Source organism: Ursus maritimus, unplaced genomic scaffold, assembly GCF_017311325.1.
Source record: "Ursus maritimus isolate PB19 unplaced genomic scaffold, ASM1731132v1 scaffold_18, whole genome shotgun sequence".
NCBI classification, from domain to species: domain Eukaryota; kingdom Metazoa; phylum Chordata; class Mammalia; order Carnivora; family Ursidae; genus Ursus; species Ursus maritimus.
Window position 1 is genome coordinate 18628014 of NW_024424230.1, and position 26674 is coordinate 18654687.

The 26674-nt window shown below is 40.4% G+C and overlaps 1 long non-coding RNA gene across 1 annotated transcript in view; it reads right to left on the bottom strand.

The window, feature by feature from the left end:
• Positions 1 to 1367: 1367 nt before the first annotated feature.
• Positions 1368 to 26674, bottom strand: part of LOC103664538 — an 83383-nt gene continuing 58076 nt past the window's right edge. The window contains exons 2-3 of the long non-coding RNA XR_569064.1: positions 5100 to 5218; positions 1368 to 2295 (exon numbers count right to left, since the gene is read on the bottom strand). This is a non-coding gene — a long non-coding RNA (uncharacterized LOC103664538). The remainder of the gene's footprint in view (positions 2296 to 5099; positions 5219 to 26674) is intronic.

A 26674-nucleotide genomic window follows, 5' to 3' on the forward strand; every position in this document is an offset into this window, starting at 1 on the left:
TGGATATTTTCCTATATTGGTTTTGTATAATATAAACTTTACAGTTATTCTTTGCATCCAGTTATATTTCATAAATATACTTGGAATTGACTTTTGTGTATGGTGTGAGGCAGGGATCCAATTTAACATTTTCCCTATTATCAATGCATAAAACTTCCAAAAGTTCTTAGGCTTTTCACCACGTAAAGGGTGATGTTTCTTGTAATAGAATAGAATAGAATACGTTAGCGGCATTTGTATAAACGGATTATTTGTAAGTCAGATCTTTGTTAGCTGGATGCCTATCCCTCTTATTGTCCATTAATGCTCTATGCTTTAACCTTTTAATCTCCAGGATCAAATTTTAATAGGTTGACAGACTAGGTGAAGTACACTGGCTGACGATGAAACACTAGGACATATCATTTGTCCAAACTCCGTGATGGAACTAAAATCGAAAAGAACTCTGCCTCAGTGTATGACACATTTTGCTTTCCACATCGCTTTGACAGAAGGCAAGCCCAAGGCAGGAAAGCTATGTATCAGCAAGAGTGAAAATGAAATCTCTAAATGCCTGACGCTCTTAGGAATTTCTTTACACTGAGGCCATAGATTTTGTGACTAAACAATAAGCATTTATTCAGCATCTATGAAATGAATTTTAAGTTTACAAAGCTTTAAAAAAATGGCAAAATCCCTAGTTCTCTGCATTAGGCAAACCAGAAATTCACTTAATTTGTTACTCATCGTTTTGGCCTATAAACTCAAATACTTATTAACGCTGTAAATATGCCTTTTTACTGGCTGGCTGACAGCTCCCATGCTTTCCTGTGCTGTCTCCTTAAACATTTATGAGTGTTCATGAATATGCAAATATACAATCTAATGTCTGCAAATGGTTGCAAGTACAAATGCTATGTTAATATTTCATACAGTGATGGGAGCAAATCAACAATCATAAATTTTGAACAAATATGTTGCCTCATTAATAACTAATGAAGCAGTGCATAGAGCTGAGATTCGGCATTTAATGCTAGAAGTTGTGTTTAAATAGAGCCTATCAGGCGAGGCCACTGCTTCCAAAATTTTCACTAAGATCTGATCCTTCCCGGGTGGTTTCTGTTTGGAGATGGGGGAGGTATTTGAGAAGAGAGGGCTTTATAATACTTGTTTTAAAAACTGAAATATTTACATGGTAGGAATAAAAATTATTCTTTTTTTTTTTTTAAGATTTTATTTATTTATTTGACAGAGATAGAGACAGCCAGAGAGAGAGGGAGCACAAGCAGGAGGAGTGGGAGAGGAAGAAACAGGCTCATAGCAGAGGAGCCTGATGTGGGGCTCGATCCCATAATGCCGGGATCACGCCCTGAGCCAAAGGCAGACGCTTAACCGCTGTGCCACCCAGGCGCCCCAGGAATAAAAATTATTCTGATGACTGAATGAATTGTCCTAGAAGTGGAACTTCTTGCACAAGAAGCGTGTTTAATTTGATGTTTCCACTTTCCTAACGTAACATCAGCCGAAGAGAGCTTAAATACTCCAAAGAAACACGGAAATGGAGGCATCAGAGGAGTTTGATGGGTTAATCCCTTGAGCTACTCAGGGGTCTGAAAGAAGTGAAGTGATTTGCCTTTGGTTGCAGGGTCTGCTGCAGTAGCCATAGCGTTTGGCTCATGATCTCAATCCTTCCAAACTTCTCCACGCTGCCCCCTCTTCTGGGGGCACCAGTTTCTTCAGAAATCCCATGTCCCAGTGAATCAAATACCAAAGTGCAAACTTGCAATCACTATATGTCTGAGAGATGATGTCACAACTTTCGAACAGATTAAAATATCAACAACATAGTCCAAAGTCACTTTATATTTCGGGGTGTCAACATACTCATTTACCAACTGGATTGAGATCCTCTCTATCTCCCCAATTTGAAAAAACCCTCGGCGGGCTCTTCCCTGGATGAGACACAAGATGTTTCAGAATTGTTCGGCTTCTCTGCATGAGCAGAAAGAGCATCGTGACAGTTTCACGGGCCTATGGGAGCAGGATGTGTAGTAGATTGGATAAACTGGGACTGGCTGCATGGCACATCCTGGAAGATTCTCTTCAAAAATAAATTCTTGATGTCAGCCTAATTATCATTTGTGTTCTCTTCATGGAAATCATCACAAGACTTTTAGGAGCCGTAGTACTTTACCATTTCTTGAGTGCTTTTTTATATATTATTTTATTCCATCTTCACAAGTTGCTCCATAAATAGGTATAATTATCCACATTTTACAGATGAAAAACTCCATCTGAGAGAAGTTAAGTCATTTGCTAAAAGAGAAGAAAAAAAATCTGGTTATCTGAATGTGTGAAAGTTGGGTTTTATTATTATATACAGCTTTATAAAATAGTCTTTTAAAAATATTCTTGACTTTTAAAAATGGGCTCCTTTGCCATTTATGTACCTGCACCGATTTACTTGAGTTTCTTTTATTCAGATCCTATTTTCAGTTAGCCTAATTCTCCTCCTTGCTCGAGTCCCTATCCAGGTAGGAAATAAAGTCTTTATGGGTTGGCAGTAATTTTTTTTAGTTATACATTTTATGCTCAGTGGTAGTAATCTATTAAAACACCCCTTTGTAGGGATCTCTGTGGTGATGGCACACTTATGTGTCTTGGTTATGGTGGTGATTACAGGAGTCTATGCATGTGATAAAAGGCATAAAAGGAAACACACACGCACACACGCACGCACACACACACACACACACACACACACACAGATTAGCGCAGGAAGACCAGAGATACCCAAATAAGACTGGTGGATTATATCAATGCCCATTTTCTGGCTGTGGTATGCTACTACCGTTACGCAAGGTGTTACCATTGAGGGAAACTGAGTAAAAGGTACATGGGATCGCTCTGTATCATCTCTTACAACTGCATGTTAATCTACGGTCATCTCAAAATTAAACTACAATTTAGGAAACCTCAATTAAAATACAATTAAACTATTTTCTAAAAAGCCCTTTCTGGTTAGTTAACATTGAATTGTTCACACAATTCTTTTGGACACTTTGGACCCAGAAGAACATAAAGAGTACTTCAGTATTTTTTATGCTCTGACGCTGAACTATTGTGCCCATGGAACGTGGCTGGGGGTGGTGGAGAGGCTGCTGGGGGTAGGTCCCTGGACACTAGCTGAACCCTTCTGTTCCCTAGCAATGTGATTTTGAGCAAGTCACTTCCTGCTTTGAGCCTGTTTTCTCATTTATAAAATTCTATGAGATTAGCATAGAGCTAGCTCTTAGTCCACAGGAGGGCACCTCCTTCCCCTCTCCACCAGCCTTCCAACATAACCTCACTCATCATATCCACGGTAGATATGTCTTTTACCTTTCTTCAAAAACATTTTTGATTTACCTTTTTCAAAAACAAATTTTGTATTATGGAAAAATTGAAGCATATGCAAGAAAGAATATTTTAATGATTCCTCAACAATTATCAACTCAGGGCCAATCTGGTTTTCTCTATACCTCCACCTGTTTCCTTTTCTAGCACCATATCCCACCCCTCCCCCAAACCCTAATCACTTTGAAGCAAATCTCCAACATTATAGCATTTCATCTGTAAATATTTTAGAATGTGTTTCTGAAAGAAACAAGCACAAACACATCATCACAACACTATTACCATATCTAAAACATTAACAATTCCTTAATATCATCAAATATTCAATGTTCAAATTTCCCTGATGTCTCATGATTTTTTAAAATAGATTGTTCAAATCATTATCCGAATGAGATCATGGCAGATAGTTCTAATGTGTGTGTGTGTGTTTTGTTTCCTGCTAACCCAGCAAAGACTCCAGACTCTCTCTCAACCCAGCACTCCAAACCAGAATCACTCCATGGGTCAAAGTTGCCATGTACGGGACCTGAAACAAATCTGCTTTCTCTGGTCTAGAGTTCTGCTAAGTCCATTTAAACCAATGGTTTCTAACTGATTTTGAAATCACCGTTGAGTATCTGATAAAAAGCTAAGCTAAGTGGGGCACCTGGGTGGCTTAGTCGGTTAGCTGTCTGCCTTCTTCTCAGGTCATGATCCCAGGGTCCTGAGCCAGAGCCTGAAGAGCACTGAGGCGGTTCCCTGCTCAGCGGGGGGCCTGCTTCTCCCTCTCGCTGCTCTGCCTCTCCCCCCCTGCTCCTGCTCTCTTGCTCGCTCTCAATCTCAAAGAAATAAATAAAGAAAATTTTTTTTTCAAAAAAAGCTAAGAGTTTTTTCTCCTGTGATTAATCCTTATTTTTTTCCAAAAAATATTAAAATTTCATAAAAATATATAATATGTATTTTATATGATTCTATATATTTTATTTGAAATATATTTTGACAATAGCAGTCACATGTGCAATTTAGGCTTCTACGCAAGTGGTTAAGATGAGCGTAGCTGGGCTCCAGCTGACCTGGGCTGAAATCAAAGCATCATCACGCACCAGCTACGTGACTTAAAACACGTCTTGATCCTCGTGAGCTTCAGCTGCTCCATCTATTATATGCAGATGAAAGAATATGTATCTCAAAGGACTGTGTGGAGATCAAATGAACTAATTTAAGTAATTGGTAATAATTATAAGCAATTAATAATAATGAAAAATAATTGGCCTAATAACCAACAAGGAGTTAGTATTTATAAATTATATTTACTATTTTATTAACTCTGTTACTTTATTTTTTTTTAAAGATTTTATTTATTTATTCGACAGAGATAGAGATAGCCAGCGAGAGAGGGAACACAAGCAGGGGGAGTGGGGGAGGAAGAAGCAGGCTCATAGCGGAGGAGCCTGATGTGGGGCTCGATCCCATAACGCTGGGATCACGCCCTGAGCCAAAGGCAGACGCTTAACCGCTGTGCCACCCAGGCGCCCCTTAACTCTGTTACTTTAGAACGTTGTGATAACATCATTTTTGGAATCCAGAATGCTGGGAATCTCCACTTGTCTGAAGGTCTGACTTCTGGAAACTTCAATCATTCTGAACATAGTCATTGTCCTGAAAATTATGGGGGGGGGGTAATAAAAGAAGTTGACTTGCAGGGAAAACAAGTTTTTCAAGATTAAAAATGGAGCTCCCCTTACCTTGAGAAGTGTCGGAGCTGCTGATGAGAGAGAGGCCACAGGAGCTTTAGGAAAAGATGGCGTCTCAGGGCCGTTCAGAGTGGGGACAGATGGGGCTCCTATCTCCTCTGAGGGCATCTCTGTGTTACAGAGAACAAGGAAATGATGTTCCAAGGATAACCCAAGGAGATATTAAAAACATATTCAAAAACCCTGAAAAAGAAGTGAATTGTCTATTACTCTTAGAACTAGAGAGTAAGCTGTAAGGTAGTTCTTCACTTAGGATTAACACACACACACACAAACACACACACACACACAGAGTGGAGCAACACTCCTCATATAGATAAATCTGTTTCAGAGTGTTTCAGAAACCTTTCTGCACTCCTGCCCCCGCCCCCTTTCTGGCACTTTGCCAGCAGCAGGATGCACGCGACACAGAATTTGGTGCTCTCGCGGGGTCTGCAGAGGTAAGGTTTGGCCCACATTCTGAGCTTCTATCTTTATGTCCTATTAAGAGCACTGTCCTCTTTAAATGTGGCCACTCAGCATCTTCTGTAGTTTTCCACTTCCAAAATCCTCCAGGGCAGAATCAAATGGAGTCATGCTTGGCCCACTGGCAGAGCAAAGTTATGAAAGAAAGAAAACAACACTGAGCCAGGAGAGGGCAGGAAATCCTTCTAGCGCCAAGAACACGGCTTAGTCACATAAGCCCGAAAACTGAGTCTGGGCAAATGGGTCTCACTACGCCTGAGTGGAGTAGAACAGAGAAGAGACAGAGTTTGGTGAACTTAAGACCAAACCCCCTTCTTGGACCTGAAATTGCCCAGGAATCTTGAAAACAGATTGTGTTTGGAAAGCAGGGTATCTAAGCCAAGAGCTGCCTGAACCAGCCCAGGCCAGGGAACCAGCCAAGCTGTACAAGATTTTTTCCTCCCCTGTAATGATGTTGTTTGGGACTCTGGACTGACATAAGGCCTGGTGGGTGGCAATGAGAGACGGAGGATGGGAGAGCTTTGGGATTTTTCACATCAGAGTGAGAAAGAACAAACCGTGGCCACCAAAGGTAGAGAGTGAATAGATGACAGTAACATTTCCAGAAGGTGCAGACTGGCCATTTCCCCGGATGTTGGAAATGGGATGGGGGAGTATGTTCAGAATTACCAGGGACCCTTATGAAACCACAGGGCTGAATACCACTGGTGAAGACCTTCTTCATCTCTGCCCTTCATCAGGATGAATCCTTATTTTGAAATTGTAGACCCCTGACCCCACCTCCCCTACTTTTCCCCAGTTTTCCCAGCCGTACCGATTGTGCCTAAAGCTTAAACTGCCAGAGAAGAAAAAATAAGAGTAGGAAACAATCACCAAAAAGAGCATCTCCTTTCCCTTTGATTCTTCCTTCTGTTTCAAACCTCTTCACTTCCACAATGGGTCTCCAATTAATCTGCTCTCAATTATTCTCTGAATTGCTCAAATCTTTCCTTTACTGTGGAGGATCGACTAGTTCCTGTCCTGGAAATCCGAGAAAGTTTCCTTATGGCCAGACTAAACCTGTGTATATTTTACAGGAGTTTTTTTTTTTTTTCCTCCCTCGTAAACTAAGCAAAATAAACCAAACAATCACAGCACAAAATGATTAGAATAGAAAGTCTGAAAATTATCCCTGAGTTAGTAGCCAGGCAGCAGATAAAGAGGGATTTCCTAAGGAAAAACTATCCAGGGGGCACACACTGTTGTTTTATAAACCAGGTGGTGCCTTTTGGGGCCAAGAGGGCCCAACCTACCCCATGGTAGCTGAACGTACTATGAAGAATATTAGTGACCTAAACAACAACAACAACAACAACAACAACAACAACAACAACACAAAGATAGAAAGAAAAAAGAAGAAAAATCTGGATGCAACTTCCAGGGTGCTTAACTGAAAATGAAAGAATCCACAACAACATGTGAAGATTCATCTGCCTGCCTAACATGCCTTGATGTCCCCCCTCCTTCCAGCCGGGAATGCCCTCCCCCCTCTCTTTTTCCCGCTGCTTCTCCCACTGGCCAGCCCATGAAGGATGACAAGCCTTTTCCAAATGTGGAATCTGACTGACCAGGGTTGGAGAATTGGCTTCTCCTCTGACAAGACTCTTTCTGTGGCTCGAGTTACTTATAGTCCCTGTGCCCACTGCCTTGTTTGGAAAATGAGATTAAAAAGGACTCCCTGAACAGGTAATTGTAATTGTTAAATTGGAACATAGTAAGTGACTGACTAATAGTAACTACTATTATTTATAGCAACGATCACATTAAGACAGATTATTTAGCCCCTAATACCAACTCAGGAGTGATACTCAAAATATTTAATATAAATCAAGGTGTGGGCCCCATCCCATCAGAGCAAACAGTGGCCCCAGTCCCTAAGCAGAGGTCCTTGGTGTGCCCAACATTAGCTCCTCGTTGCTAGATTGTGGTGCCAGGGGTTGGGGGGCCTTAGGGAAGATTGGAAGGGGTCTGAATAGCAAGTGGAGATTTCAGTGGAGTTCTTAAATCACCCAGAGAAGTACTGGGATGTTTTTATTGCAAGGATCTCTATAGCAGTGAAAATGGATAAAATATTAATCTTGCATATCATTCCTTGTACTACTCCTTTTTACGTTATCTGCACATGATTTATATTCTCAAAGAGATCACAAGCTAATAACTGAATATGAAAGTAATCTTGTGCTTCTGACTCTCCAGGTGATAGAACCAACTATCAGAGGTGTTCAGGAAACATTTACCAATTGATTGTTAAATAGAAGACATTATTATATATTATTTCTATGAAGCACTTACATTTCGACTATTTTTTAAAAGGGATTTATGGTGGTTTAATACACAGAACAGTGGATGCCTTGCAATCACATTAGGTCAAGGGTAACAGCACAAGATCCCAGTAATAAGATGTGGTACACCCAGCCGCGGTTGGTCTACAACAGAGCCCAGAGCTTTGTGACAACCAAAGCAAAAAGGGAAGCTAATTCGGTGCACAGATTCAATTATTTAATAAAAGGAAGCACTCAAGTGTGCAAATATTTCCCTCTAAGAGGAAATTGTTGTCCTGGTGATTAGGTGTGCATTGTCTTTGAGAACTGGCCTTCCTCTCCTTTCCATTTTTGCTCCTGAGCTCCTGACCCTCATCACCCACACACTCTATGTCGCAGCTGCTCCAGAAGTCTCGACGTGATCTTACCACTCCATGGCCTTCCACCCTCTAGAGTCTTTGCAGAGTTGGTCTCTCTGCCTGGAATTCTTGTTCCACGTTTTCTTCCTCCATCGTACAGCTCAAATTCACCCCTTCTTTGACTCCTGTCCCCACTTCTCATCACCTCCACAAACTAGGCCACCTACACCCATTATGCTTACTGTAGGTCAGCAGTCAATTCGGGAAATGTATTCCTTCTGCTTCCTATCTCCAGCTTCAAACCTTTGTGTTTCTATCTGGTTTCAATTTCAGTCCCTGGTATCTGGATTTTTTTTCTCTTTTAGATGGAAACTCGTGTAAAGAGTCTGCTGCCTCTTGATTTTGCTTCTCCCCAAGGAGAAGGTAGCCTTTTGGATTATTTCTCTTTGTAATACATACTGCTTCTCCAAGACGGCATCAGCTTACCCTTATGTGAATTAGAAAAAGTTGCCTAGAGGGAGTAGCCAACTTAGAGACCTCAGGGTTGTGTGGTTCTAAGTCTCCCTTTCTTTCAGGCAGATAGCACTCCTAGCCAGGGTGCATGGCTAAGGGAGTGCAGTGAAGCAGGAGTCTTTGTGTGCTGCAAAAACTTCACATCCCTGGATAAAGCCCCAAGTCCCAGATTCCTAGAGCAACTCCTCAGTCTAGGCTCACAACAGGAAGTGATACATACAAAGCCATCCTAGTTCCTCCAAGAGAATTCTGTCATTCCTTTAAGCTTAGATAATGTTCTGTTAGACATGCAACTCCATAATGTGAATCTTCAATTGCCTGTCTAACTTCCAGGATAATGAGACCTGAGTCATCTGTATATTTCTAGAGCTTTTCATTTACCTATCACTGCTCTGAAAATTTCTTTTAGATGAATCAGTGAATGAATATACAGCAGAAAGTTTCCATGGATGCCCACCATTTTCTTGATGAGCTCCATTTCACTGATAATAGTCAACAGAACTGCTGTTATGGTCGATGTGCTTCTGTTCACCATGCAAAATGTTAGATCCAGAGGCTCTGGAAAGACTTTTTTGCGGGGGGTGGGGTAGAAACTGGAGTCAAGTCTAGAGAGGATATCAGCTGATTGTTGGGTCAAATTTTGTTAAATGGGAGAGCATGTCTCTTTATTAACAAGTTAATTAGAAATAAACTGTTGTGCAAGGTTGGGGTATAGGTCCTAGGGAAGGATTTACAAAACTCCAGGTTAACTTTTCTTCTTCTTCCTGTGACTTACGTCATATCTCCAATGCTCTCCAAAATGGCAGGGCTATAAGGCCAGAGAAGTTGCTCACACTGGGCCAAACTTTGAATATAAGTGGTGCCCAAGTCTGCAGATACTGTGTGCCCCAATAGCTAGGTCAAGGCCCATTCCCTTGTATATCTGAATGTATATCTGTTAAAAAGGATTGCTTCCTTTGAGAGGAAGTTCTCTTGACAACTTTTCTAGGCTTTGTTAACCAAAGGAAAAAGGAAAGTGCAGATTGCCTAGATAAGGTACATTTCAATTTATTATCTCTCTAAAAGCTTCTCCCAGAAGTTAGCCAGACTTGAGTGTTTTGAACCACAGAGGTCATTACATGTTCAGAGGGCCCTTCCCTCTGGTTTAATCCTCCTGATCTACCAGTTTTTCCACCCCAGTTTTTTAAACAGTTAGACTATGAGAATGCATATTTAGTGGGAAAATTATCATTTGTAATCTTCACTTCTTCATCTTGGGGAGTGGTACACAGAGAAGAGATAATAATTAAACAAGAATAACCACTAACCTCTACAGAAAAATTTATATTTGAAGTGAAAGGAAAGTTGGTCCTAAACATTTCTCAATGACCAAAATGGTGTCTGGTGTATAGCATGAAATACATATGAGAAAGAATAAACCCAATGGGCTACCACTGAACAGTATTGAACAGTAACTTTCAAATAATGGGACCCAATGGCTGGCTTTAAAAAAGTAGGTCATAAAAATTAAATTCTTCCTTCTAGGTCTTATGATGAATATGCATCAGTAAATCCCTACCTCACATTTCTGAGCCTTGTGATTCTTGGTATAAGAGATTCCCATTCCAGATTAGCCTTCTGATGAATTCTCAGGCTTTTTATTGGTAGAATTATACAAAAGGAGAAATCATAGTAATGATAATGAAGGCTACACTTGAGTTCTTATTGTGCGCTTGTCCCATATAACCCTGAAATAGAGGTTTGAGTATCCACTTTTTTATGTGAGGCTAATTCAGAGTTAGGGGCTGAATCTTAATTTTAATCTCTACATACCTGGAACACAAAACCTGTGCTCTTTCCTCTGTATTTGCACCAATCAGACAAATGTTTCCTTTGAATGAGTCAAATTAAGATTGAAAGTCATAAACTTAGAGTTTGCAATCCAGGTGTCCCTTTCCTACTGATATTAACAAAATCACTGTCATCAGCCCACCTTACATCTACCAAAGGTACACTGTCCAGTCATAGAACAACAAAAAGACCACAACCAGCATTTAAAAAAAAAGCCCCTGACACCTTAAAATGCTAATTGAGAGGAAATTAGTCTCTTAAAACACAAATCTCTTATGAACAAATAGTGTCAAAGCTGTTAAGGAAGATGATCAAATTAAGATATTTCCCTTTAATTCTTTATCCTGCTTCATTCAAGAAAAAGCTTTGTTATGGAGTTTCTTCCATGGAGTCCTCAGGATCAAAACAAAATGCAATTATCTATCTTTAAAATTTAAAATTGAATGGTTCTTTGACTGCTGGTTAGCCAATACCACTCAAGTAGAACAGGTCTACATGGTCATGACTCACCAATTTTCTCATGAAGGCAAAAGTTGACAAGGAACCTGCTGATTTTAAAGGGAATTCGCTTCTCCAACTGGTGAGCATAGAATCTGCTGTGGCTAGATCAGCAGGAGAGGGATTTTGATGGCATCACACTGTACGTCCTGAAGACAGAACTATTGAATCAGGAGGGTGTCAACTGGCAAAATTTATAGATGACATACAGAACCCAGCAGACTACTCATATTCAGATGTTGCTTAATGATGAAATTTGATGAAAAAATTATAAGATTTAGTAAATTCGTTCAAGCAAGAATAAGTCCAGGTTTCCTACCATGGACAACTGAATGGGTAATGCCATTAATTATACATGATAGAGCATTCATTAATGGTGAAATGAATAAAATAAAATAAATTGCAAGCTTATTCTTTAGAACAAATAAAAACAAAATTAGGTGTATGCAACAGAAACATATCATTAAAGTCTTTCAGAAATAACTAAAATAATTGAACCATGAGCAAGTGATTAATGTGAGTTTTAATGCCAGAGGCATTTCTTTAGGATAATGGAAGGGAAAAAATTTCTTATCCTTCAGCAGGTGCCATGCTGAGCCATGTGCAATTTTTATGATCTCTTGTGCAAAGCAGACCGATCAGCATGCCTCCAGCAATTGGCTAATACTACTCCTAGGAAACCACATTTGTAACTCTTAGAAGTTCCTCTAACATCACCTCAGGTCGCAATTTAAAGATAAAACTTTTGAGAATCCCTATATGCCCTCCGGCATTCTCTTGTTGGGTTGTTTGCTTGTTTGACAGATATTTTAGGATTTTGTGAAGGAAACTATCTATGATCTTAATTAATCAAAACCATAAGTACCATAAGTATTGGGGCTGGAAGAACCTAAGTGTTCTCTGAACTTCTGTGTGTCTAGTACTGAGGGACATTAATCTTTATAACCCTCAAAATACTTATTTTCAGCACCACACATTTTAACGTTGATCATTTGCTCTTCTTAAGGTGTTCCTGGGTTTCTCTTGGTGAAACTCTAAGCTTTATCAGCATCCCCTTTCTGTCTGTCATATTCCTTAGGCAAAGAATGAGACAAGCAAGTTGTGGAATTGGGACCGTCTATAGCTTAACACCGTTTAGAGAAATGGGAAAGATTTTCAGCAGTGTGTTTCAGAAAAAGTCGTCAAAGGAAGAAAAAGAAAAGAGAGAAGAAAGCATAAAGGTACAAGAAGTTGCCAACGGAATCATGAATATTGAAGAGCAGGGGAAAAAAGTATTCAAATGTTCATATATCATAATATTAAGAGGGAAAAGTATAACTTTGAAAGGAGTTTAGTAAAAGGAAGCTTTTAAAAAGCACTGTAAACTGCTGATGAAAAGGAATTTGGAAGAAAGTCTTGGGTACCAATCGTTTCTTCTAAAACAAGAGACAGAGCTTGTGTATTTGTATTGCAAAAATATTTATGGTAAAAAATGTCCCCAGGAAATTTCATAAATCGGAAATGGGTAAAGTATGACTTGTGTGCTTTTATGCTTTTAGAATGTGTATATTTAAAGCAATATGGGTTTTAAGCAAGACAGTTGCCCCAGGCAATTCTTGAGACTGTGCCTCTATTGCAAATATCAAGTGGTAGATAAAAGCAATTATCGGGGAAATCATGTGTCTTGTATTAATAGAGCATAAACCTTTAGGGCAAGTCTTTGTAGAGTCAGAGTATGTAGTCATTGCCTTGTCCCAGTGTGGTTTAGAGGGAGTCAAAAGACTTCATCTACCCCAAAACATCTCCCTTACTGAATTGGAATCAACACCCTTGAGGACCAGTCTTTTTAATCAAAATATATTTAGAGAGCTCCTGCTAGAATGCACATCTGCTAACCAGGAGGGAAATACTACAATACAAGATTACCTGTCACTGCATTAACTTGATCTGATAAAAACTTGAGGTAGCCTGGAAATCTGGGTGCAGAATCCAGAGGGTCTAATACCAGGATAAAACCATTTTACAGAGAAAGGGTATTTACAAAGATACAGACCTGAGGGAACCACTCAGAGAGGAAAAAGCTTGGATCCTATACCTCAGATGGGGCTTCATTAGGACACAGAACATCCGAGAAAAAGAGCCCAGTAGAAGGATGCAGAGTGATAAATACAAATTTTGTCTTTTTAATAATCTTCTTTAGGAGTGTTCCTGCTAGATTTTCTGGAAGCTTATTGTAAGCCTATTCACTATAACATAAGTTTTGGAATAGTTTGTTGGTCTCGGTCCTCATCCAAATGTACCGTACTACTGTAGTATCATGAAGGCTTTGAAGTAGTTCTACTAATTGGGCACTTTCTTGTAGCTACGCAATTTGAACCATCTCTGAGATCCAACATTCAGGGGGACCTAAATTCACCTCTACCCTCCCCTCCCCCCCATGCACATTCACACAAAAAGGAATAACAAAAGACCAATAACTAAAAAGATATGGTTATCCAGTGGCCAAAAACCTAACTGGTGTCACCCACAGAAGAACAACTTTATAATGGAACATGAAGATATGGTCTAACCAGCCACGTACATTCCAAATTAGAAATGATGACAAGAAACAAAATATAGGCTTTTTCATGCTGGTGACTTCAGTAAGGGCTGCTAGTACATGGGTCCACTTCTTCAAGAAGTCAAGAAACTGTTTTTCTTCTTGAGTTTGCCTTGAATGGCTTTATCACTTTCTTCTCCACAGTGACAAAAAATAACCAACGTCTTCCTAGTATATGCCTTGGAGAAGCGTATTTGGGGAAGAGTGGTATAACCTTCCAAAGGCAAATTTGGCAGACGGTAGACTTGGGGAAGGGGAATGTGTGTTCACTGTTGGTAAGATGGACTGGACAGAAGTTTTATGGGCTCTCCAGTTCTCCCAGACTCTCAATTCCAGCAGATGAGAGTGACTATAGCAATTCAAGGCTTATGACGAACCCTTCATTGAAACATTTAAGCCAGAATGAAACTGATGAAGCCTGACCTTTGACCATGACTTAATACTTTAGTTTGATTTAGTTGAGATTCTTCTAGAATAATAACTGCAACACAGACATCCTTGGTTTGATTTGGCATTTTCTCTTTGGGGACTGTTAACTCGGACAGTGTTCTTTAGTAACCAGCCAAGTTCACTGGTAGCATCATGGCTGCCTGGAGGAGAATCCCTGCAGGAAGAGGACGAGATAATCATGAATGTGTCGGAGGTCATCACTGCCTTGGCTAAGTCTTGACTAGGGAGGAATTTACATGATTATATTATCAATATTGAAGTAAACGTACATGCACATCTATCCCCAACTCCCTGTGAACACATAACACTTTTTATTCATCCCAGTGGATTATTTAGAAAAATAGAGACATGTAGTTTCATTTCAGGTAGCTTACCAAAAAAAAAAAAAATTGTGTCTTTGGAGGGCCTGCTATGGAATGAAACTTGCTTGAAGTGAATCTATTTATTTTATTTAATTTTGCTGGAAGCTCCATAATCCCATTGTGAGAGCTCCTAACTCTTAGGAGAGATACTAAGCAGGGAAGAAGGCTGTGGGTTTTTAATCGTATGTATCCCCCTCCCTTCCCTCCTGTTGTTGAATTCTATTTGTATTGCGAGATTGAGTTCTCAGTTCAAGTACGTTCTTGTTAATAAAATAGGCGTGGGCGAGTCTTCTAAATCCCTGCATATATTCCTCGCAGATAAAAAACCAGTCTGCTTACTAAATACCCATTTTTCTTTCTTGTTGGCACTCCCTCAGCAAAGGACAGTTCACAGCAGGGTGAACTGCTGCAGTAAATGTCAGAGGAAATGGAAAGAGGTCAAGGGGATAGCTCCTTTGAACTTATTGGTTAGCTTGAATTGACCAGAGCTGCAGCAAACAATTCCATCGTGAATCTTAAGGGGGAAAAAAGATGATGACAAACAGCAAGGGTTGCGTCTGGAACACATCAAAACCTAAGGATGTACTGTATGGTGACTAACATAACATAATAAAAAATCATAAAAAAAAAAAAAAACCAACACCTGTCAAAATGTCTCCCGTTTTACAGCCCAAGAGTGAAGGCTGGGAGGAGGTGTGTGAACCTTCTTCTCCAATGTAGCAGACCTGATCCATTTTTGTTTTCGTTTTCTTTAAAAGGAAACTCTCCCCGGCCTAACCTGATAAGATGATGGGGCTACTAATGTCCATCGTTTTCACCCCTGGACCCGTGTGTCACAGAACCAACTGGGCCTTCCTCTCGGTCATCTTTAAATTTCCTCCTTTGCATTGTCACTGGCTTTTGGCACTTGCATTTAAACGTAGTTAAAAAAAAAAAAAAAAAGGAAAGATCATTCTTTTTCCTACCTTGGTATAAAGATGAACCAGCCAATCATTCATGGAGTACCCGGCTCACATTGATGGTACAATTTCAGAGGTTGATAATTTACTTTTGATGCTAATTAATTACAAGTAATCATAAAAACAAATTAAAACCACTATACTTATTGCAGGTCTTCTTATGCTCCTGAAATAATGCATTTTTATGCATCTGTTTACTTGCTTTGTAAAAAAATGTAATAATCTATATTCATAGAAAAACAACTTTAGTGCTCTGCGTCAAAGCTGTAAACTGTTATTGGTTATTTGGGTGTTTGGGTTTTTTTTTCCCCTGAGATAGTAAAATGGAAGAATGATAGTGAGCTACATCAAGTGAAAGAGATTAATGCTTTTCAGGACTAAAAACTAAAACTAAAAACAGGAATTTAGGATTTCTTAAAAAAATTTCTGACTACTGTTTATAAATTTCTCTTTTTAAGGGACAAATGTATTATTTTGCTCCTGGAAATTGGTAGGGGGTTGGAGAGCCAGCTTTGGCTTGCATGCCTGGAAGAGACATAAATCTCCAGGAGACCCCTCTATATTTTCCCTTTTGGGAAAAGGGAGGGGATTCCTCTCTGGGTTCTGTTTTCTCCAACATAGAGGCCTTTTCACACCATTTGAGAAGTGCAGTGAACGGGACCACAGTGTCTCCTCTGCAGATCACTGTTATACTCTGATTTCTCATCCCACGCCCTCTCCTTCTCCCATCTCCTTACAAACTCCCCTGGGAGGCAGCAGAGAGGAAGGGAAAAATGATGGGTGGGAGTCAGGAGACTCGGCTTTCTGGTGTGGACTCCTGCCATCTCTGTCACAGGGAGCAACCCAAATGCAACGGAATACCACGCCTGGGGGTGTTCTGTAAAGTACTGCGCTCATGTCGTCATCATGACCACCATCCTATCAGGACCATCATCACAACCATCATCCCTTTAATGGCTAATAATATGGAGTGGTACAGAAAGATACCTTTAACTGTAGCATCTCACTTAGTCACCCCCACATCTCTGCAAAGGCAGATTCTCTTTACCGTAACTTTGCAAAAGTCTGTCCTATCTGTCAAGGGTAAAAAAAAAATCTGAGGAGAGAAACTCTTAGGGCCTGGTTTGCAGGTTTCAGCACAGCCTCTCCTCCAGCTTTCTGTAGAATTTCTTTTCTTTTTTTTTTTTTTAAGATTTATTTATTTATTTATGAGAGAGAGACAGAGAGAGAGAAATGAATGGGGGGAGGGGCAGAGGGAGAGAACCTCAAGCAGATTCCTTGCTGAGCGTGGAGCCCATTCCAGGTCTCAGTCCCATGACCCTGAGATCATGACCTGAGCCGAAAACAAGAGTCAAACACTCAGTGGACTGAGCCGCACTCCACAGACTGAGCCACTATGGAGTTTCTTTACACAACACACCCAGTTTGTAAGCATTACACACCCATCAGGGAAGAGCTGGTGGGCAGCATTTCTTGCTCCATGGGAGGATGTCGTAACCTTCAAAGATTTTCACTCTTTCCTAACTCAGCGTCCATTCCCTGCTTGTCTTCCCAAATACCCTTTGAATTCTGCCTTCTCAATCTTTATCTGCTCCCCTTGGGAGGCCCAGGTTACACTTGGGGATGATATTAGGTGAAGCTGGGAAGATAGTTAAATTTCTTCTGAATATATTAAGGTAGTTTAACCCAGTCACCAACCACCTTCAGGGTAAAGCCAGGATGAGATATAATTTCTATAAATGCATGTTACCCAGCTCCCACACCAAACCAGACCCAACTCAAGACATGTGTTATGTGTTAAGTGCTGGGATAAGTCTAGTTTGACCCTTGAAGAGGTCTCTGAAACCTGGTCACTTGATTTGTAAATCTTGGGACTATCATGAACCTGTTAGAAGTCAGCCACACTTTTGGAGTTTAATTTATGTGATCAATTTATTAGGTAACTAGAGCCTCAATTGTTTGTCTCAAACCATTGTTTAGAAAATTATTGCCATTTAGAATTTTAATTGATTTTCACAAAATGTGTATTTGGTTTTTCTACACAAATAATTTGCATTTATGAATGTTTGGTTTGCCCTTTTTTAGTCCCTGAAAATCCTAAAAAACAATGTGCCAAAGCATATGTTGCTAACCCTATTTCTAGACCTGTGGAAATACCGAGGAAGCCACAGACACTGAGAGGCAAGGTGGTAGAGTGCTTTGCAGGCAGGCACACCTGGTCCAACCTGGCTGCTTCATGCGTGACCTTAGTTCGTTTAACCACTATGGACCTTGGCTTCTTCACATGGAATGAGAGGGATTTAAAAAGCTTACTCTGATTCCCATGAAGTTTAAATGAGGTAAAGTTAAAAGTGCGAGCAGAATGTCTGGCACAGAATTGGCACACAATAAATGTTCCTTCCCTCTTCTTCCGCCCCCTGACTTTTAGAACATGTAGCAAAAAGAAGTATTCTCTGTTCCTACAAATCATCTTTGTCCCCAATATTCTTTAATCCGTCCATGAATTGATTTTTTCCTTTCTATTTCTTATTCCTCTTTGATTTGTGCTTCCTATAGGGAAGGAGTGAGTCAGGCCCTTAAGGTCCCCTCTGATGGGGGAGTCTCCTCCATGCTTACCCTCAAGTGTCTACCAGACCCTACTCTCTTCTCCTTGTGCCACTTTTGTCCTCTCATTCTCACCCTGGTTGGCTTGTACACTAACCACCTGCAAGTCCAATTACCTTCTTCCTGCTTCCTGCAGAGCCAAAGGGAAATGGAGGAGCAGAAGTTGGTAGGATGGAGTTGCACCTCCACTTAAGATCTGTATCGCTGGTTGGACTACTGGAAGCTTTCACATGCAGCAGGGATGTGTTGCTTTGACAACAGGATAGGATGGCTTCTAGTTGGATTCAGTGTCCTGGTTTAACATTTTGGAGGTTCCTCCTGTCTCTGTCTTTAGGGTAGGAGGTGTGCTTAAAGACAGTGTGCAGCCACCCTAATGATCAAGCCATATTTCATTTCAAGCCAGAAATGGAGGAGTGCAGAGCGGGGTGGATGCATTGGGTTCCTCTCTCAAACCATGTTTCACACATTTTAGATTTAATAATACCCTAAAGGCAATCTACCCAGTGCTTTATTCCCATAATCACCAAACGTGTATTGAAAGGGAATTTAATCAACATAGGACTCATTCATTGGCTGTTAACCCATTAAAGTGTTATTTTAAGAATCCACTGCCATTAATTTTTAAAAATCACATAGAGTGACTAAATATGTCAACTGTCTCAGTGTCTAAAAAAATGGATCCATGCCTAATGACTGGCAAGGAAACCCTCTGTCCCCAGAACACAGCAGAATAACCCATTCAACTCCACTGTCTACACCCTCTAACCCCATCACCACAAATGTACACATTCAAACACATTACCTAGATAGAATCATGCCCTGGTTTGGAATCCTCACATGAGCCTGACCAGTGAAGGGAAAATTCTCAGTGCGTTGTAAGTAGCCAGCAAGAGGCAAGATTGTCATAGTTAATATTTGAACATTATGTGCAAAGTTTTTCCATTTATAGAGCTTTTTTTCTTACACAGCATCTCAGCTAATTCTTAAAACAGCTTGTTATTGCATTTTCACCAATGAGGACAGTAAGGCTTGGGGACTAGATCCAATGTTCCCAGTAAGAAGTTGCGGGAACTTGAATGAAGTCTCCTCTGACTCCAAACCCTGAACTTGACCATGGCACTAACATGTGACTTCAGTCATCAAAAAATGCCAGGTGGATGAGACAAATACTGATTTTGCTTAAAGCAGAGAGAGAGAAACTGTGATATACCTTCCAGCCTCAGAGACTGGGGCACGGGCACCATGCAAAATTGTGACATTTATGTTTGCAGCATATCTTCTTGTTTCAGTACTAAGTCACCACCTACTTGCTTTTCTCTCTCCTTCTTTATCCCCATTGCAGATACCTCAGAGAAGACATCAGGGAGTGTGAATGGAGGAAAGAAAAACAGATAGGCTTTTCCTCACTCCTGAAATCGTATATGGCCCTCCAGGCCATTTTCATGTACCCTGCCTCTGGCTGCCTGATATTCCTGCTCAGAGAATAAAGAGTACAAACCCCACTAAATGTCGAACATCCACACAATCCGAGCAATTGCATAAAGACAAATAAAATAAGACACAGTTCCATAAATGGCCTGGCCGTGGCCAATGATCATATGCAGGTGCATGTGCTAAACAGGTGAGCGCCGGTGCTTGTGTAAGGTTGCCTAGCTGCTCTAAAACACCGACAGACCCTCAGGCCAGACCCTCAAGGAGCGCAGTCTTCTAGAGAGTTTTCACGCCAAATGGAAAACAGATTGTAGAGATGACAACAGTAAACAAGACAACTGAGTGGGCTTAGGCCAAGAGGATAAAATTCACAGTCAAACTATTTTGGTATCAGAGCATTAGCAACCCAAGGACCTCCTGGAATTGGGCAGGTCCATTTGGGGTCCTTTTGATCCAGTATGGAACAGAAAGAGTAAGACAGATGGAGAAGAGAGAGAGAAAGGGATGTGCTCAGAACAAGCTGCTTTCTTCGCTGTTTCGCTAAAAGCCAGGCCTGCTCTAAGGACAGCCACAAACCCACAAAACAAACAAAAACTACAGCAGAAACTGTAAACCTTCAAAAGAAGAGGCCATCGTTCAGCACTGGCGACATGGTGACATTTGCTCATTCCGAGCGTGGAACTCGGATGAATAAGAGAGGCTGGTCGGTGACACGAATACAAAGCAGCCTAGAGTGACAGGAGCCCGGGTGTGGGTTTGTTTTGTCTTGGACAGGCTGTGAGGAAAATCCCACAGCACAGGAGTCCGGGGAAGAACTGGTCAGAAGGCCAGGACCTAGGTAGAAACGCAGAAAGGACTGTCGTTGAGGGATCCTCCTTGGCATAAGCAGGAAAAGTTCTGTAACAGTAAGGCTCGGAGAGCGGACAATCAGATCCACCTGTGGGAGTGAGTGGCCTCACTGGCTTGTGTGCTGTATGTTCAGACTGTTGGTGGCGGTGACTGTGGCTTCATTACATCCATTTAAAGGAGGGGACCCAGGACTTCTTGGAAAGCCTCATCTACGGGATGCTTTCCTGGTCTTGTAGGCTATCCTACCATGACCTGTCTCCGCAGCCTGAGTTATAAAACAGTGAAGTGAAAAGTCCTTTAGCTCTTGCATTCATCTACTCGTCTTTTTATTACCTTTTGACAAGCAATTATCGAGTAAGTGTCTCATGCCACGCTGGGTGTTTGGAATATGCACATGAGGAACCCATGGTCCCTGCCCGTCGAGAGAATGAAAGCCTTACAGTCAGAAAATTGTAAAATATTGTGATAAGTCATAGCAGAAATAGCTGGACCTCAATAGCATAGATGGTAGGAGCATAAAAGGGCCTGGAGGGTCTGGAAAGGGATATGAGTCTTTTTCCCAAAAGGGACACGATGAAGACATATTTCAGGGACATCTAGTAATTATTTGATGGCGATGCAATAGCCTCTTAATTTTTAATCAAGTTATGATATAGTTACAATAAATTTCACACATCTTAAGTGTCCACCTAAACTTTTATGTGCATAAACCTGTGTCATCCCCACTCAGATCAAGATGTGGAATATTCCCCTAGTTCAGAAAGCCTCCTCGCGCTGCCTCTCAGTCAATATCGTCCCCACAGAGGTAACCACTGCTCTGACTTCTGCCACCTTAGATTAGTTTTGACTGACTTGAACTTCACAGAAATGGAACCATACAGCGTGCATTCTTCCTGTCTGTCTTTCTCTACTCACCAACTCGATAAGATTCATCCAGATTATGCAAATGTCTTTATACCAAAATGGGGTAGCAGTGGAAGTCATTCCTGGATTTTAGGATTTTCTTAAGGGGAGTTAATTGGCTGAGAAAGGGGAAACAGATGGTGGAGTGGAAAAAACATAAAAGTTTAGATTCAATGGGGGTGGGTTTCAGTTTGGAAGAGGCCACTTGCTAGCTGTGTATCTTGAGAATATCATTCTCTGAACTTCAGTTTTCTTCTCTGCAAAATGAAGAAAACACCACCACCTACTTTACGGAGCTGTTAATATGATGTATGTGAAAAAAATCACTTTTAAACTGTAAAGTGTGACACAAATAAATGTTTTAAACCTGTTTTCATTAGTGTATTGTTTGTGCACAAATTGATGTATGGGAGTATTTACAAACAGCTAAAGATATGTAAAAGACAATTTTTCTATTATGCCTTTCATAAGTACGTTCTTAGTAATCAATTGAGTTTTATTACTCAAATGCAATTCAATTAACATTCAACAATTGCCTTGTTAAATTGAAAATCTTATTCTAGTTGCATGTACTCTGAAGCTGAAACATGGGTTGGTGCTCTAAGTCTTGGGATCTTGTTGCCAAATCAAACAATACTCTGAATTTACCAGACTTGCTAGCACCTGTAATAATGCACATTAAAAAGTACCCTACCTGCAGCATCTATTTCCCTCTGCTACAAGTCTTGCATTGTAAAACAGCAAAAGCAAACATTCCACAGAAGGAAGGAAAGGTTTTAGATTTCTTCTTAGTTTTTTTTTCCCCCCTGATTTTCCATTTGTGACCACAAAGGGAAATGCAGAGATGAATGTCTCTTGAAATAAGAAGTGATAGGAGATGGCCAGAACTGAAAAGTTTCAATGTGAGTCAAGTTAGAGAAAGTAAAACGTTGAAAGAGGCTTTTGAATTTCTTGAATTAATTGGTAAATACCTTACTTGCCCTTTGGTGAGATTATGAGTTCAAAATTAGAAAATCGATTCATTCAAATTCTCCACCAACTGCTCTACATTTTCTTGTTGATGGGAAAGAGGGGGGAATTCCTTTTCTCAATGGCTACATTGCCAGCCATCATCTGGAGCACTCTGTCTATAAACATGAAACCAGAAACGTTGGCAGGAGGAGACATTAACCAATCCCCTACCAGGCTGTAAGTAATACCACATCCTCCACCTGGCACCATTAATAATCCTATTCAATGAACCCTTTATTATTAATATTACTGGTATAAAAAATGACCCCACACTTACAGGTGTAACTTAATGAGGCACATGTTGTGGCCAGATGTCTCACAAGGCTGACTCCACCACCACAGTACACATCTTTGTGCACGTTTCATAAAAAGAAACCATCTGAAAGCATTCATTTCAAGAGCATACTCATCACGTGGTATGGTCAGTTCAGGAGTGACGCTCTTCTTCTTAAGCTTAAACAGATGGAAAAAACCTGGGAATTATATTCAACATACCTTTTTTTTTTTAAAGTAATTATCTGATTATAACTGCCAAATACATTTTCTTCTTTCCACTTCCTTCGTGAAAATGTTAAGGAGCTGGTAGGGCTGTCACAGCCTCCAGTTGGAAGGGATGCCTGCCATTCAACTGGCCTCCACCTGCTGGGTTTTGTGATTATATTTCTTTTCCTTCTCTGCATTTGCTCAAATGTAGAACAGATTCTTGTCAAAACTCAAGGACCATTCAGAAGTCGATTTAAATAAGTAGAAGAACGGCACCCAATCATGGCAATGTAGAATTCTTGTTTAAACTTTCTGGCCTGGGTCTTCTAGAAGAAGTAGGGTGCCATATGGGCATAGAGGTTCTGGGATGCCCCTACCTAAGAGACAGACCTGCTTTCTGCTGCCACCTAACTGAATGGATGTCCTTGTGTCAACCAGCATTTGCAGGGATCACATCTAGGGTACGGATCTGTTGAGTTTCTAGCTCTCATTAACCCTTCTGCAGAGGATCTAAGGTTGGTGTAGCTGGTGGCTTAAATGGAACCACTGCGGACTGAAATCGATAGAATTCTACTGGTTCTTGAAAAAGCATTATGTAGAGAAGTGAGGAAGAGCCTAATCAAAGGGGCAGAAGAGAATGATCACGTAGGATCGGACATGCAGGTGTTCTTGATGGGCTGAGATAGGGGTGCTCTGGGTAGGCTTTTAATCTGCCACTCTTCCAAATTGACGTTCCCTTAATTTGTTCAGAAAAGGAAAGGAATAAGAAATAAGAAGGCAGAGGGTAAGAGGGTGAGTGGCAGCACCCAAAGTTCCTTATTCTGAGATAAATTCAGCTTTGGCTCCAAGCTCATATACTTCAATCAACACAATGAAAGCCCTGATTTCAGGATGATCCAATCCCATTTGAAGGTTATTCTAAGACCATCGGTTGAACCTCCACATGTCTCACAGGAGAATGGTGTATCTTCTGCCCCTCCAAGCAGCTTGTCAGAGAAGGCCTCCACGTGTAGGAATCTCCCTGAGAAGAGTTTTAGAAATACAATTCACTTGCGTTTCTAGTATCATTGGAATACACCTGAGGATATTCTAGTGTTGGCAAAATATCCCTAAGAATATTTTAACCCATTTACACAGTGGTGTACCATATATCTACCTGGGTGGTCTACTCCCTCGATCCAGTTCGGGGAGCTTCATATAGTTGGGCAGTGGTAAGATGAGTTGTGTAGATCAGCTGCTCTCCGAGGCTTGAGTCTCCTCTCCCACATCCTCTCCTGGTCTGGGCTAATATTCCTCCAGGGAAGGGATGCTTTGATTCCTCTTTTCCTTTTTTCTCATCTCAGTTAAAATGCCGTTCAGGCTCTCTCTCTGTCTCCCAATCTCTTCTCTTCCTCCTCCTCTTTACCTCAGCTCACTCTTCTCCCTCTGCAGACAAACCTTCTTCTTTTTCAGGGTTCACATGGCAGCATAAGCTTCCAAGGTTTACAAATTACTATCTCAGTCGTCTGGAGAAAGAACAGTTTCTCTTTCTTGGTTCTAATTCCAAAATTTCTTTTTTTTTTTTAGAAAAAAAACCATTTTATTTTATTTTTTTAATAATAATTTTTTATTATGTTATGTTAGTCACCATACAAAATTTCCCGGGAAGGACTCCGGTGGACTTTCTTTCCCCAGTTTCCTCTCCCTAAGGAAAAATGGTTTGGATACTAATGTGGAGATCAAGCAGTAGTGGGAGCCAAAGTTCAAGTGAGGGAGTCTTGGGAGATCACTGGGGGATCATGAGGAAACAGGAGATGAAAACTAGATTCTGGAGGCTCTGAGTACAGCCAAAATGTTTGACTATCATGTTTTCAGTGAAGTGTTGCTTCCAGAAGAATGATCTAGAAATAGTTGCATTCCAAACCTGATTTTGCCAAACCAAAACCAATTTTGCCAAACCAATTTTTCTCATTAAATTACTACCTAAGCCCGATTAGATAAGATGACTAATCTCTTCCTTTACCAGTAGAATTTATGGGAACTTACATGATTTGGTCAAATACATATGTGTGTGTGTGTGTGTGTATGTATGTTTACACACACACATATATGTATGTGAATATATATATATATGTATGTATGTATGTATTTGGTCAAAATAATTGTCATTAACCTCTAGGACAAATTATATTTTTAATAATTCAAGCTAATCAAAAAATTAAAAAATCACTTGGCATGGACGACCTTCAGTATGAAACGAAACCTTTGTTTCTTTTGGAACTGAGTTGGGGGAAAACACGCTAGTGAGGAGATAGACAAAAATCAGGCTAACTTTGCCTGGGTTACTTATCTGTGGAAAAATATAGCATACGAGATTCCACTACTATCAATTTGAGCATTCTCTTGCAAGCACTAAGCTGTTTTATGGACTATTAGATGTTTGAAGGAAGTCCCACTTTAAATCATTTTTTAAAGCCAGTCTTAAGAAAAGTGGGTAAACCACAGTAAATGAGTAAATAAAGTTCAAAGAAGTTTGTGGTGGGCACTGAAACAGCTCTTTGCTGATAGAGCTCTTACAATACCTAAGTCTGTAATGTCTGCACAGAGTGATATCCTTGGTGCAATTATGCACTTGGCAAAGGCAGTGACTTTTGTGCGGTATCTTCGATCAGAGTTTGTGGAATCAGCTTACAAAGAGGCACCGCTTAATTGTGTTGCAAGAAAGAATAGTGCTATGATCTCAAAAGGACAGAGTACTTGTAAAATTTATGTAGCTCTTTAATACAATGCGCTTTGGTTTAAAGAGGTGGGGGATTTACATGTGTTAAGTGCTCCTACAAATCTACTTTACCCTTTCTTGGAAAAGGGCAACACAATAATAATAGTTAAATTTATGTGTAAGATGTCTGTATGGTAGAGCTGCTCAAATCAGTAAATATTACACAGTAGACTAACTGCTTCTGCTTTTAATCTTTAAATATCTCCAACAAAATGCTGTCTGCTGAGCGAGGGACACTTAGCCCACATTCTTTAAACCTTTGTGGTCTGGTTCTATATTATGAACAGAAGATTATAAAATCCAAACTCCAAATGGGCTTCCTGCCCACTGTTGTCTCCAGATTCTGCCCACCCTGCAAATAGATGTCAGAATATTCTTTCTTAAATAACATTTTCAAAAAGTGCTTTTCTATTGAATTTTTTATCCTATCTATTTTGATCTCTCTGTCCTTACAAGCCTCCAACAACTTTTTCTTGCTTTTATGTTTCCATTGGAAAAAAACTCGTTTCTCATTTTTCTTCAGCATGAAATTTATAAGCAAACCTTCAAAGTATTAACGTGCTGGCTTGTTCATTGTACACACACACACACACACGCACACAGTACATACATATCGATATAGTTTTAAAAGAAAACAATATGTATATCTATTCCTTTCTTTAGAACAGCTCCTGTGCCAACTGCAGCTGAAGGGCTGGGCCCCTCCTGCCGTATTTTGTCACGGGATTTTACTCCTCTTGGGCCACAGTTGATGGGACCAGAGCGGGACACCTGACCCATGACCTGGGCCATTCAGAGTCTCTCTCTTAAGAATTTAAACTAAGAGACAAGAGACTAGAGGTCACTGTGCTCCCTGGCCCATGAAAACTTGGTGCAGAGAGAGGCCGTCTGTTAAGAAAAGCAAGAGAATGGACCAGATGGTAGATCATGTGGCCCCAGAGAGAAAAAGGAGACTGGGAAAGTAGCTGCTTTTGCTCCTGATGGTTTTCCAGGTCCCAGTTCAGTCTTCTGGGGACTGGCTGTACTTCCTGCACTGAGGCTTTTTGTGATATCCCTGTACCGTTATAAGAAATCCCTTTGGTCTCAAATTAGGAGAGTCAGATTTCTGTTTCTTGCACCCAAACGAATACTAAGATAATGCACATGTATCCATGTGGATTGTGCATCCATATTTACTATATATATATATATATATATATATATATATATATAT